A 13,948-nucleotide genomic window follows, 5' to 3' on the forward strand; every position below is an offset into this window, starting at 1 on the left:
TCTGGGAACTCAGCAAGGGAGTAGCTTTCAGTTGATAACAACAAGCTGTTAAGATACTCAGGGATGGTATGTAATTGGGAACCAATGATGAGCTCCACTTTTGCAATATGTATGAGCTAATTATCCGTATTATAAAGATACATGCAGCCAAGGAATAAACGAGAATAGCTGATCATATGTCAATGACAGGTGTGGTCGTTTGCTTTTCTCCCGCCGTTCTGCAACAGTGGTGTCTCCGGTGGTCGGTACGGGGGCCCATATTGTTTAATATTTTTATTGATGACCTAGATGAGGAGATTGAGTGTACCCTCAGTAAGTTTGCAGATGACACCCAGTTGGAGGTGGTCTCAATCTGCCGGAGGGTTGGGAGGCCCTTCAGAGGGGTCTAGATAAGCTGGATCACTGGGCTGAGGTGAATGGGATGAGGTTCAACAAGGCCAAGTGCTGGGTCTGGCACTTTGGCCACAATAACCCCATGCAGCGCTATAGGCTTGGAGCAGAGTAGCTGGATGGCTGTGAAGAGGAAAGGGACCTGGGGGTGTTGGTCGATGCTCAACTGAACATGAGCTGACAGTGTGCCCAGGTGGCCAAGAAGGCCAACAGCATCCTGGCCTGTATAAGAAATATTGTGGCCAGCAGGAGCAGAGAGGTGATCATCCCTCTGTCCTCAGCACTGGTCAGGCCACATCTTGAGTACTGTGTTCAGTTTTGGGCTCCTCACTACAAGAAAGACATTGATGCCCTGGAGCGTGTTCAGAGAAGGGCAACAAAACTGGTGAGGGGTCTGGAGCACAAGTCTTATAAGGAGAGGCAGAGGGAGCTGGAATTGTTCAGTCTGGAGAAGAGGAGGCTCAAGGGGAGACCTCATTGCACTCTACAACTTCCTGAAGGGAGGTTATGATAGGACGGGCCAGGCAACAAACAGGACAAGAGGAAATGGCCACAAGTTGTATCAGATGAGGTTTAGACTGGACATAAGAAGGAACTTTTTCTCTCAGAGAGCGGTCAGGCACTGGAATGGCTGCCCAGGGAGGTGGTGGAGTTGCCATCCTGGCAGTGTTTGAGAGACATCTGGATAGGGAGAAAGGAGATATGGTTTAGTGGTTTTCTGTAGGTATGATAAAGGGTGGTTGGACGGACTAGATGACGGTGTAGATTCTTTCCAACCTTGTGATTCTATGATTCTATTAATCTCAGCAGAAATAGTTGTGCTAAGAGTGTGAGATTAAGGAAACATCCCTATCAGGACAAAAGTCTTAGTATGGCAGGTTTAGTTATGGCACGCTGACTAGAAGAAGAGAAATGATTATTACCTTGAACTTTTGTCTTTCTGTCTCTCTCATCATGTAAATCTGAGGATGACCAAAGCCTGTTGCCCTGAGCTTTGCTGAAACCATCAAAATGGTTGCTCAGAGGTATTGCACCTGCACATAGCATGGGAGAACTCTGTAACCTACGTGCCAAGGAAAAATGAAAGGGGAACTGTCAACATTCACTACCTCCTGTAAAGTGATGGTCATTGGCAAATGTGGGAGTATTGCCCATTGGACAACAGCCATGGTGCTTAAAGCCAAAGCCACAGACAGACGGGCTGAAAAAGGCCCTGGAGACTAAAGGCACAGCTTGAAAAGCTTGAAACAGTCCAGGGCCTTGAAGCCATGGCCACAGTTGAGAGAGGCCGGCACCAGCCTGAGAGCCTGAAGATGCAGACACAGCCGGGGAGGCCAGCACTGCCCTGGGACTTAAAGCCACAGTCTGAGAGGCCGATATCAGCCCTGGGGCTTAAAACCCCAACCAGAGATGGCTGCACTGGCCTTGGGTTTTCTTTCCTACAGGTTCCTCTGGAACTCCATTGACCACTATGAGGCCATATTGGCCTTTACTGGTTTTTATTGGGCTGCACTAGACTCAGCTTCACTTCTCTGTTATTTTACTTAAAACCACCCCACTGGATGACCCTGGCATTGGTTTCCTACCATTTGGATCTAGAAGGAGTCCATTCCCTTTGCCTATGATGAAAGCACAGCAGTGATGCAGACACTCGCTGAGGTCACAACCGTTGCCGGGTGGGAGCATTTGTACCACAGGTGGTGAGCAGAGCTGGTGCTCTGGTGAGTGTCTGCACGCAGACTGAGCTCTGGGCCCTCCTTGGAGCTGATCACCCTGTGAGAGCCCGTCTGAAGCAGCGCTGCGGCGTGTGCGTGATCTGGGCACAGCTTGGGCTGAGCAGGCCCAGCAGGTGAGCTGGGTTTGGTGCTGGGTGGTTGCCAGGAGGTGTCTCAGCAGAAAAGCTGTGCTGGGGAGGAGTTCCCAGCTCCAGCGGTGCCCCTCAGCATGGCTGTTTGCAGGGAAATGGGTTCTTGTGGAAATTCCATCCCATCTTACGGTGAGGATGATGAAATGTCATTCCTGCCCTGGAAAACTGCTGCCGGGTTCCCAGCTTCATGTCAGACATGACAAACGCGACCTTCACCAAGAGCAAATTGTGCTGCGCTGTCCCGCAGATGGCTGGGTGCATAAGAAAGCTGGGAAAATGCTTCTTCCTGACAGTTTTTCACTTGTTGCAACTTTCTGCAAGGTTCCTGTCCAAAAGGAGATTTCGGGGTTCAAGGCAGTCTTAGGAAGAGTGAAGCCAGCTCTTTCCAAGAGCGGGGCACGTTCCTGTGGAGAGAGCCCTGGGAGCTTCAGCTTCCTCTGAGACTTCACCAGCCATGTCTCAGCCAGGAGATGACTGCTATTCCTATTTCTGCTCTGTGAGTGGAAAGGTATGGCTGGGTTTCTTTGCTTGGTTCTTCTTCCTTTGTCTCATTTTTAAGGGAAGGGTCGGAGCGGGAGGAGCCCTACTGGTCCTTTGTGCCCTCAATAAGTGGTCGGGTTCTGTGCTCACTGCTGACAGCCTGGGCTAATGGCAGGAATGTGGCTCAGGCTGTTTTCCCTTAGTGATAAATAGTGTCTCAGCACTCTGATATCCCATCTCTGGCACCATCTGGAACCTCTCTGCAAACCATGGCTGCACGTTCCCTCCCATGTTTCTTCCTTTCTCTCTTCAGAAGCAGCCAGCAGGCTGCCAAGGATCCAGCGTCGCCTTTCAGCTCACAGAGGGACTCGATGGGGATGGCCTGTCCTTACTGCCAGGCAAAAGTGAGTGTCCTCAGCCCTCTGTCATGAAGTGTGGAGATATTTGACTGTTACTTCTGGGCGGGGGCAGTGCTGCAGGGAATGTCAAGAAACCTTAAGATTTGCAGGAAGGCGCAGCGAGAAGTGATCAAACAGATTGTGTTTGGGCTGTCAAAGTAGCATCCTTCTGTTCTCTGGGGGAGCATGGGCTTACTGGACAGTATTTCAGCTTCTCGCTGGTATCTGTGAAATCAACACCTGATCTGTTGTTGTAGGGATGGAGACCGCAAATCCATGGAACGGTGCGGAACAAGAGGGGAAACGGAAAGCCTCCATGGGTAAGAAGCTCTTGTGAGCTGTGGTGTGGGTACCTGCCTCTAAATAGGGCTGCATGAAGGGCAGTGTGTGTGATGGAAGAGAGAAGAAAGGACTCTGCAGATCTCTGCTGACTGCAGAAAGGGCACAATGTTGTGGCAGCAGAAAGGCAAACTGAAGAAACTGCTGTTGAAGACCAGAAGCTTGTTGTTGGCTGTGCTCAAATCTTCCTCCATTGAGATGCTCTTCATGTCTTTCTTGTCTCCTTCGTGTCAGAAGCTGATGCAAGCAGCATTCTATCAAAGCGCAGCCTTGCCGAAAGCCAGGGGAGGAGCACAGAGTGTGGCCCAGCACCCAAGAGAGGTACAGACACACAGTGGACGTCTGGCTTTGGTGCACTGTCTTTCTACTTTGCCTTTCTGTCCATTCTTTCCTGGAACTGTTCTCATTGTCTGTTCCTGGGGTCTTAATCCCTGGGCTTGACACTTAACTTTGCCGTCCTGATCTGTAATGGGAACACAACGTCCACCAGAGATCCCTTGGTACGGGATGAACATGGTACTGGAGAGCTGGCATTGAACCTTGGGCATTTTCTTGCTTTTCCCAGCAGTGGCGACCAGCTCGGATGTGCCGGAGGACATCACGGGCATTCAGGGTTTGCTCTCTTGGATCAGTGGTGAGTTTGGGGGCTGCACAGCCCACAGGTGTGTGTTTGCACAGAGTGTGTGTGGGAAGTCCCCAAAACGGTGATCATCTTGCATTTTCAGATGTGTCAAGAGCTGCTGAGGTGCCTCACAAGAAGCCGAGAAGCCCTGCCCCAGGATGCTTCATCGCTGAGCTCCCTGACAACCCCTGGGAAAGCACAGAGCTCAGCACGGAGGCACAGGCTGCCAGCGGGACCCACAGCGACCCCTTCTGGGGGCTTCCACCATCCCCTGGGTTCCTGTCTGAGCTGCAGAATGAGATGACACGGCTGTGCCCTGTCGTGCCACCAGCGAGTGCCCGGCTCAGTCCGCTGCCAACCACGCTGGCTGTCACCACACCTCCCTCAGCCCAACCCGCACAGCTCATTGAGGAGGTGCAGCCAAAGCAGCCCCAGGTTCTTCATGCTCCCTTTCCACCGTCACTGGGCTCTACTATCTGCCGGGTGGCAGATAAGAAAAAGAGGGGCAGCACCAAGCGGGCCAAGCGCCCTGCGCCTGCTGACATGGCCCAGAAAGGGGAGAGTTCCCAGCAGGAGCAGCCCACCAGCAGCGCTCCAGCCAAGAAAAGGAAGCTGCTGCCAAGCAAGGAAGGAAAAGAAAGAAAAGGCTGCAAACGCCCACATCAAGTGAAGCAGCCTGGGGCCAACACAGGAGCCAGCAGCAGCGGGCAAAAGGGCACTGCCAGCGAGCTGCACGTGCACCTGTGTGAATCCATCCAGGCCGTGCACCCGCTGGGGCAGAGAGTGACTGCGGTGGGGCCGGTGCGCCAGCCACTCTCTGTGCAGCCCCAACCCACACCCAGCGCCAGCCCTGCTGCCCTCCAGCCCCAAGGCAGAGGCTCAGCCAAGGCAGTGCCGGCACCTCCAGGCAGCACGGCGCGGAAGGAGAACGCTGCCAAGAAGACACCATGGAGGAGCTCCGTGCTGTGCAGGGACCCACTGCCACAGCTGCACCAGCAGCAGCCTCGGCCACAGCGCCCCATGGACTTTGTGCCCTGCGTGGGGCCCTGGGCAGGTGGCCGTGCGCTACCCAGAGTGCTGGAGGAATCGCTGCCCATCACAGCCGAGCAGCGGCTCGAGCGGGAGCGCATGAAGAGGCTGGCCCAGGAGGAGCGGCAGCGGGCGGCCCAGCAGATGAAGATCGGCCCCGTGCAGTTCCTGGTGCAGCGGGAGATAGAAATGGCCATAGCTGACATGTACGGCTACCTGTAACCCTGAGCTCCTCGCCGGCCCTGCAGCACCAGGCAGCAGCGGCAGCATTCCACGGGCACCAGCAGCAGCCCCATCCCTCCCCTGCAGAACAGAGCCATCCTCCAAAGTCATCATTGCAGTGGGATGGGACACTGTCTGGACACTCAGTTGTTGTGGGATGGCAATTTTAGGAATATTGTTGTTTCTGTTACTCATTGTTTTCTATGATTTGTCATTAAATGCTTTGTGTTTCCTTTGACGTATCCCTCTGCCTGCATTCATTTGTGCCGTGTCACAGCCCCCCAGCTCCCATGGAGGGGAGAAGAAGGGGCAGCCGGGCCTGCTGTGCGATGTACAGACAGCCATAAAGATACCTCACATGGCATCGTGGCTCCTCTGCCTCGTTTGAGGCCAGGCAGTTTTGTCCTCACTCAGCCAAGCCTGGACACCCAGAGCAGCATTTGCTGGCTGGTGGCCAGCCACGAGTGGTGTCCCCCAGGGCTCAGCTCCTATTGAACACCTTGATCAGGGATCTCATCCAGGGCATTGAGTGCGCCCTCCGTAAGTTCACAGACAGCACCGAGCTGGGAGGGAGTGCTGATCTGCTGGAGGGGAGAAAGGCGCTGCAGATGCAGCTGGAGAGATTGATTGCATTGATTCTACGGTTGGGCTGCAGTTGGATATCAGGACCTTGAAGCTCTTTTCCAACCTGAGCCATTCTAGGATTCCGTGATCCCATATGCATCCCAAGTCCATCCCATATGCACAGCCCACCCCATATATATCCCAGTTCCCGATATCCCATCCCATATCCATCACATATCCATATCCCCACATCCCAATCCCAAATCTCACATCCCACATCCAACGCCCCAATCCCGCATTTCAGTCCCACGTCCTAAATCCCACATCCCAATCCCTATTCCAAATCTCGCTCCCAACCCCTCATCCCAAACCCATCTTTATGCTTGATCGCATAAAGAACAAGCATGTGATCCGAGACAGCCAGCATGGCTTCGCCAGGGGAAGGTCATGCTTAACTAATCTTGTGGCCTTCTGTGATGGAGTGACGGCGTTGGTGGATGAAGGGAAGGCGACCGATGTCATTTACCTGGACCTGAGCAAGGCCTTTGACATGGTCCCCCATCACATCCTCATCTCCAAATTGGAGGGAGGTGGATTTGATGGGTGGACAACTAGATGGATAAGCAATTGGTTGAAAGGCCGCAGACACAGGGTGGTGGTCAATGGCTCTATGTCCAGGTGGAGGCCGGTAACGAGCGGCGTCCCTCAAGGGTCTGTCTTGGGACTGGTGCTCTTTAACATCTTTATTAATGACATCGATGAGGGAATGGAGTGCACCCTCAGCAAGTTTGCTGATGACACCAAGCTGAGTGGTGCAGTCGATACGGTGGAGGGAACAGATGCCATTCAGAGGGACCTTGACAGGCTGGAAAGCTGGGCTCGGGTGAACCTAATGAGGTTCAACACGGAAAAGTGCAAGGTTTTGCACTTGGGCCGGAAGAACCCCAGGCACCTGTACAGGCTGGGAGGAGTTGTCCTTGAGAGCAGCTCGGCTGAAAAAGACCTAGGGGTCCTGATAGATGAGAAACTTAACATGAGCCAGCAGTGCGCTCTGGCAGCCCGGAAAGCAAATGGGATCCTGGGCTCCATCAGGAGAGGGGTGGTCAGCAGGGATAGGGAGGTGATCGTCCCTCTCTACTCTGCTCTTGTGAGGCCCCATCTGGAGTACTGTGTCCAGGTGTGGAGCCCTCAGTACAAAAAAGATATGGAGATTTTGGAAAGGGTCCAGAGGAGGGCCACAAAGATGATCAGGGGGCTGGAGCACCTCCCCTATGAGGACAGGCTGAGGGAGTTGGGTTTGTTCAGCCTGGAGAAGAGAAGGTTGCGGGGTGACCTCATTGCAGCCTTTCAGTACCTGAAGGGAACTTACTCCCAGGAGGGGAGTAAACTCTTCGAAAGGGCTGATAATAGCAGGACTAGGGGAAATGGTTTTAAGTTGAAGGAGGGAAGATTTAGGTTGGATGTTAGGGGAAAGTTCTTTACTAGAAGGGTGGTTAGGTCCTGGAACAGGCTGCCCAGTGAGGTTGTGGATGCCCCGTCCTTGGAGGTGTTCAAGACCAGGTTGGACAGGGCCCTGGGCAACCTGATCTAGTAAATGTGTATGTTTGGTGGCCCTGCTAGGCAGGGGGGTTGGAACTACATGATCCTTGAGGTCCCTTCCAACCCGGGTAATTCTGTGATTCTGTGATTCTGTGATAGAACAACAGTGGGGCCATGGCACTTGTAGGAATTGCTCCGCCTTTAACAGCGATTCAAGAAGGATGAGGGCATTCCAAACCAGACCAGTTTGGACAGATTAACAACTGCAAGTAGTGGGTTCCAAAATTCCAGACATGAAATCAAAGCTGGAAAAACTCTTTGCATTTACATCTCTCAATTTTTAGTACATTGTGCATTACAACGGAAACAATTCTTCACATACAACTTGGAAGCTAAAGACAAGTCTGACAAAACAGACTGCACAGAAACGATGGATAATTAACAGAGCAAATTGCTCTTTCAAACACTTAGTAATAGAAAGAGATCTCTGAAGTTGCTGTTCTGTAGAGCCCCAAAGCAGTCGCTTGAGGCAGTTCTGGATTAGCCAGAGACAAACCAGCCAGCTGTGTGAACTGAGACCAATTGCACTTTTCTAGTCTGTGGCCACTGACAGCTTCTGAGAGCTACCAAGCGATGCAACCTAGTAGAATTCAGAAGGAAAACCAAGAGAGCCTACCTGAGCTCCACTGCCTTTAAATGCTCTGTGGAGAGGGAAGGGAAAGAGGGGAAAACAAACACCGCTCTACATCCCTCTGAGCCAATAGACGCTTTGCCCTGGATTAGCTCTGGTGCTGCATAAGCTGGGCTTCCACAGCATGTGTTCAGGCGGTAATCAAGGCCTCCCTGGAATAACACAAAAAATAGAGAATAACATTTGCTTTAACAGAGTTTATGTCATCTGGTCAAAACACTTCAGAAGCCTCAGAGGCTTCTTCTCCTGTGTATATTTTCATTCATCTTCGATTTTGCTTTAATTCAATCTGACCTCACCAAGAAAATATTCTCTAAGACCATGAGTATCACATAAATGTGCAGATCTCAAGCTGCTCACTTATCTAGTACCCTTCGCATGATGCTTTATTTTCCTCAGCTGATCATCTAGATTGTGTCTGTTGATTGTGCAACAACAGCCTGTTGGTCTCGATTACCCGTGAGAGACTCTAAATTTGGCCAGGAAAAATCATTTGAGGATAAGTAATTATCTGGGACTCAGTAAGGCAGTCTTCCCATGCTTTCATAACAGCAGAGATAAACACACACACAAACTCGTGGAACCCCACTGCTTTGCACAATGCTGTGCACACTCACGTGTGTCATGCACTGATTTCCCAGCCAGTCCTCGTAGGGTCTCTTACTTAGGACGGGAGTGCAGGGGAGCAGCCAGAAGCTGTTTGCATTCCCTGCTGTCTGCTGGGCAGCTTTGCTGGAGATGCTTGGGTTGCTTTGTTTTTCCTTGGGAGGTGGGAAGGAGCTTTGGGTTGGAGGCACATCCCGTGCCAGAGCATCCCAATGGCACGTGTGTGGCACAGATCTGCAGCAGAGGAAGGGGAGGAGGTCCCAGCACAGCTCTGCACCATGCTCTGCCACACTGGGCAGCTTGTTCCTGGCTCAGCAGCGCCATCAGACAAGAAGCAGGGAAGGAAATCAAGGATGGGGGGTACCATCAAACGCAGTTAGTGCATGCCTTTGCAAGACAAACAGACCCAGAGCTTGCGGGTTGTTCCTGCTTTTGTAGCATTTGTGTGCTGTAGCTGAGCAAAAGGTTCTGCTGCTTGAATCTTCTTCTGCAAGAGCCGACTACTGGTAAATGTCTGCGGGGATGTACTCGGTGTGCATGTCTGAAGCCATTTGAGAACCTAGTCGTTCTTGCTGCAGGACCCCTGTCTTCTGTTAAGAGCTGAACGGTCCCCAGAGCGCCTGTTTCCATCAGCTGCCACCATCCAAAACTGCCAGCCTTCTTACAGTCACCTGGCCCAAACATCCCTTTTGCTCTACACTTGATTCCTGCAAGAGATGGGAGCTTGGCATGCACACCATCCTTCCAACACCCCATCCCTGCAGCAAGGGATCACAGCGCTGGCACAGCTGAAACAAAAAGGGTGTGCGAGTTTCCTGTTAGCACTCAGTGTGAACCAATCTACCACTGAGCAACACCGTGTGCCCCCACTCACCTCAGCACAGGTCAACCTGTAACCCCAGCCTTCCCCTATCCATGTGCACAGGCACACCCATTCACCACCCTGCCTGCTTTGCACACCCCCATGCACACACTGCATCGTGTGCCCTCCTTTGCATTCACAGACATGTGCCAACCACCCCTGGGAACACCTACGTGCCTACACCTTCCACAAACACCCCTTTGTGTGCACCTGTGTGCAACCCAACTCCTCAGCACACGCATGCGTTTGTTCCACCCTGTCCACGCACTCACCATGTGCCCTCCAGCACCCAAGGATTGCAGAGATGCTCCAGACTGTGCCAGAGATGGAATCTCAGAGTGCTGGGACATTATTGATCACTAAGGAAAACACTTGGAAGCATATTCAATCTGCAGAAGCTGTAATTACTGGGCACAGTTAGCTTTCCTATGGCTCAGCTGGAGGAGGCGGGTGCTCTCATACATCTGAGACACTCGCACAATGTTGGGATCATTCTGATGGAAACTATGTCTTCAGATATCATGGTTAAAACCATCCAAGATGATCATGCAGAGCCTTAGCTCTTGAGCAGCACTTCTTCCCCACCCTTCACTACTCCAAGCAGCTCCAACAAACTTCTCAGAAGAAATCCAGGCCAGCACAGACCTGGCAGACCAGAACCAAGTGCAGCTTGTGTGACGGCAGTGCCCACTCCTTGCTTCCACCCTGCTCCAGCAGGTTAAGGAGTCTGAGCCTCACTGGCCTTTGACAGCTCAAGACTTTCAGCCCCTCATGCCAACATTTCTCACTAAGATACACCTCAGGCATTGAATTCTCTTCTCACTACCTCCTCCCAGTCCTCCCGTAACAACAGAAACCATTCAGATTCTACAGCAAACTACAGCATCTACCCTGCAAGAGCACACTGAACCACCTGCAACAATGAAACATGGTTTTGGAGAGTGGGTATGAAAACACACCTTTAGACAGCTGTCTCCCTGTAGCCAAAAGGAAACCAAGAAGGAAAAGAAAAGTCCAGCCTGAAACATGCCCATGCTACTAGCCCAGGTTTTTCACAGTCAATGCAGAATCCATCCTGTTCTTGAGGTAACAAATGACCAGTGAGTCTCCCGTTGCTCCACCCCTTCTCCTTCAAAGCCCGAAAAAGAAAGAAAAAACAAGCAGAAGAAACCCAGACGTACCTTTCCACACACAGAGCAGAAAGTGGAACAGCAGTTGTCTCCTTCCTGAGACATGGTGGGGAGCATCCCAGAGGAAGCCCAAGTTCTTTGCTTCTCTCCACAGGGACTTCAAGCACTCTTGGCAAGAGCTGCTTTTGTTCTTTCTTCAATTGCTTCCATCACCAGAATCTCCTTTGGAAAAGGAACCCGAATGAAAGAATCAGCAAATGAAAAAGAATGAGCAATAGCCACTTTACCAGCTTTCTTCTGACACTCAATTTAGACTCTTGACTCAGGCAAGGTCTTAAAATCAGCTGGTTACAAGAACTGTCCCAAAATATATATCCAGCTTCTGTACAGCTGCCATTCTTTCTGACAGCGAGTGTAATCACAGAATCATAGAATGGCCTGGGTTGGAAGGGACCTCAAGGATCATGAAGATCAATCACCTCCCTGTCCCTGCTGGCCATCCCCTCTTCTGATGGAGCCCAGGGGACCATTTGCTCTCTGAGCTGCAAGAGCACGCTGATGGCTCACGTTCTGTTTTTCATCCACCAGGACCCCCAGGTCCTTCTCTGCGGGGCTTCTCTTAAGGACTGCTCCTCCCAGTCTGTAGAAATGCCTGGGATTCCTCCAGCCCAAGTGCAAAACCTTGCACTTTGCTGTGTTGAACCTCATTAGATTCACCTAGGCCAACCTCTCGGTTGAGCTCCCTCTGAATGGCATCCCTTCCTTCCACTGCGTCAGCCGCACCACTCAGCAAACAGCAGAGGGTGCACTCCATTGCATCATTGGTGTCTCTGAAAACCATGTAAAAAAGCACTGGTCCCAAGACAGACTCCTGGATGACACCACTTGTTATCGGCCTCCACCTGGACATCAAACCATGAATCACCACCCTCTGTCCTCTACAAAACCTCTTTGTCTTCTACTCCTGCTGCAGCTGCAATGGCTGCACCAGCATGACTCACGTTTGACAGTCCTCCAGCTCTGGCCTAGCCATGCACAGCAGCCGTCCGTCTCCCTCCCAGCTCACTCACCAGTGTGCTGCTGTGCCCCAAATTCAGTGCAGCAGCATTGAGAGCAGGCAGCACCCATCACCCTCCTCTAACTCTCTCTGCCAGCTGCGATGAGGACTGACACAGCACACACCTCCCAGCAACCACCCAGCACCAATCCCAGTTGCTGCAAGCTGTCTGAGAGCCTGCTGGAGTGCACTGACAATAACTTTGTGGGCCAAGCATTAAGCACACCAAGCAGAAGGGAAGCATTACTGGACATGGTGCACAGCAGGGGTTAAGACTGGAGGTGGTCAGGGCTGTAGTGACCATGCCCTCCTAGAGTTCCTCATCTCAAGGAATGCGGGCCTGGCAAAAAGCAAAGTCAGGACCCTGAGCTTCAGGAGAGTCAGCTGCAGGCTGTTCAAAGAATTCTTGGACGAGAGACACTGGAAAACTGTTTTTAGGGGTAAAGGAATGGAAAAGAGATGGTAACTTTCTCAGAAAACCTTTCTCAGAGCTGGAGCTTTGAGCTCCATCCCGACCACACGAAACACAGCAGAGGAGGCAGGAAAGCAGCATGGCTGAACCTGCTGGTTACAGGGAGGAACAAGAAGGAAATGGAGAAACAGCGGAAATGGAGACATGCAGCCTGGTCGCTTTGGTGGCCTTCTACAGTGGAGTGACAGCATCAGTAGGGAAAGGAAAAGCAACTGACATCACTCAGCCAGGCTTTTGCAAGGCCTTCGATGTTGAGCAAGTTTCCTGTTAGAACTCAGTGTGAACAAATCTACCACTGAGCAACACCCTGAGCCCCCACTCACCTCAGCAGAGGAAAGCCTGCACCCCAGCCTTCCGCCTATTCTGCTCCATTGATGGAAGCACACCGGGCATCATTGCTACTCACCCGACCAATGATGATAGGGGCAGAAAAGGGAATTCCTCTTTACCTTTCAGATGAAAAATTGATGACTGTGTGGAATCTTCCCAGTACAGCTGCGGGGCCTTCCTTTACTTGTATCCTGCTGCTCTGTGTCACAGTGGGAGAGCTGCTCTGGCCTCTCCTCTCAGCCTGTGCGTCCTGCAGTGTGAGCAGCTTTGTGGATAGAGGAGACACCCACACAGACTTGGGCCTGGATAGAGAACTGTGCCCTACAACATAGGTACATTTACATCATGCTCTTTTCCTTGTGTGTGAGCAATCCTTGCTCTTTTCAGATGGTACTATGAGCGTGTGACACCCCAAACACATAGTTAGCATCTGTCCATATCATTAAGGCTCCATCAAGGCAGTTATTTCAGCCTTCTGAGGGGTAGTCCCCACGGCTGATGGTTGTGCTTCCATTCGCTGCTCAGTAGCAGTTACTGCATGTCCTGCCTTACAGCCTCCTTGTCTCACAAAACTGCAGCTGCTGGTAAACCAGGCGTCTTCTGCATCTTCTAAGGGTTCGTCCTTCAGCTCCGACCAACTGGATGTAATGTGCAGCATCAGTTGTTTCAAAGCAGTGATGTCATCCTGGTTCTCCACCAGGGGAGTTCCGCTAAGGAAAGATACTGGGTTGGCAATAGTAGTTACAATTATTTCTATATCACCCTGCTCTACCAGGATGGCCTGGTATTTCGGGAATCTTTGGGGTGAAAGCCAATGTCCCCCTTTTGCCTCCAATACAGTAAACACTGCATGAGATATTAAAACTGGTATCCTTTGGCCCAGTGTAGATTGATGGGCTTCTTGAATATTGAGCACCAGTGCACCCTGGATATCCCTTACTCACTTCAAGCTGTTTCAAGTTTACCATCAGTCCGTAGCTGTGTATCCATGGTCGGCACCCTCCTGTCATTCCTGGCAACGTATGGAGTTCCTTGGCAGTTTGCAGCTCAGGGGTTGAGCAGATGGCTTCTTTCTTGGCAGTCCTTAAGGTTCAAAGTCCAGCTGTCATCTCCTATCCCAAATACGTCACTTGCTGCTGAGTTAGTTGTGCTTTCTGTCAACCAAGAAACTCAGCAAACTCTCAGTCTATTGTACACAGTCCTTTTGTTGCTGTGGCACCCACGTGCTCCAGTAAAGTTCCACCCTAGGATGGAGGATCCCAGGTCTCAGGCTCACGAGTTGACCAGTTCTCAACAATCATTCAGCTGTTCTCACAACCCTGGGTAACACTGTCCAGGTTCACTGAGTCT

This window comes from Coturnix japonica, chromosome 6 (assembly GCF_054131305.1).
Source record: "Coturnix japonica strain WE chromosome 6, WE-NBRP24, whole genome shotgun sequence".
NCBI lineage: Eukaryota > Metazoa > Chordata > Aves > Galliformes > Phasianidae > Coturnix > Coturnix japonica.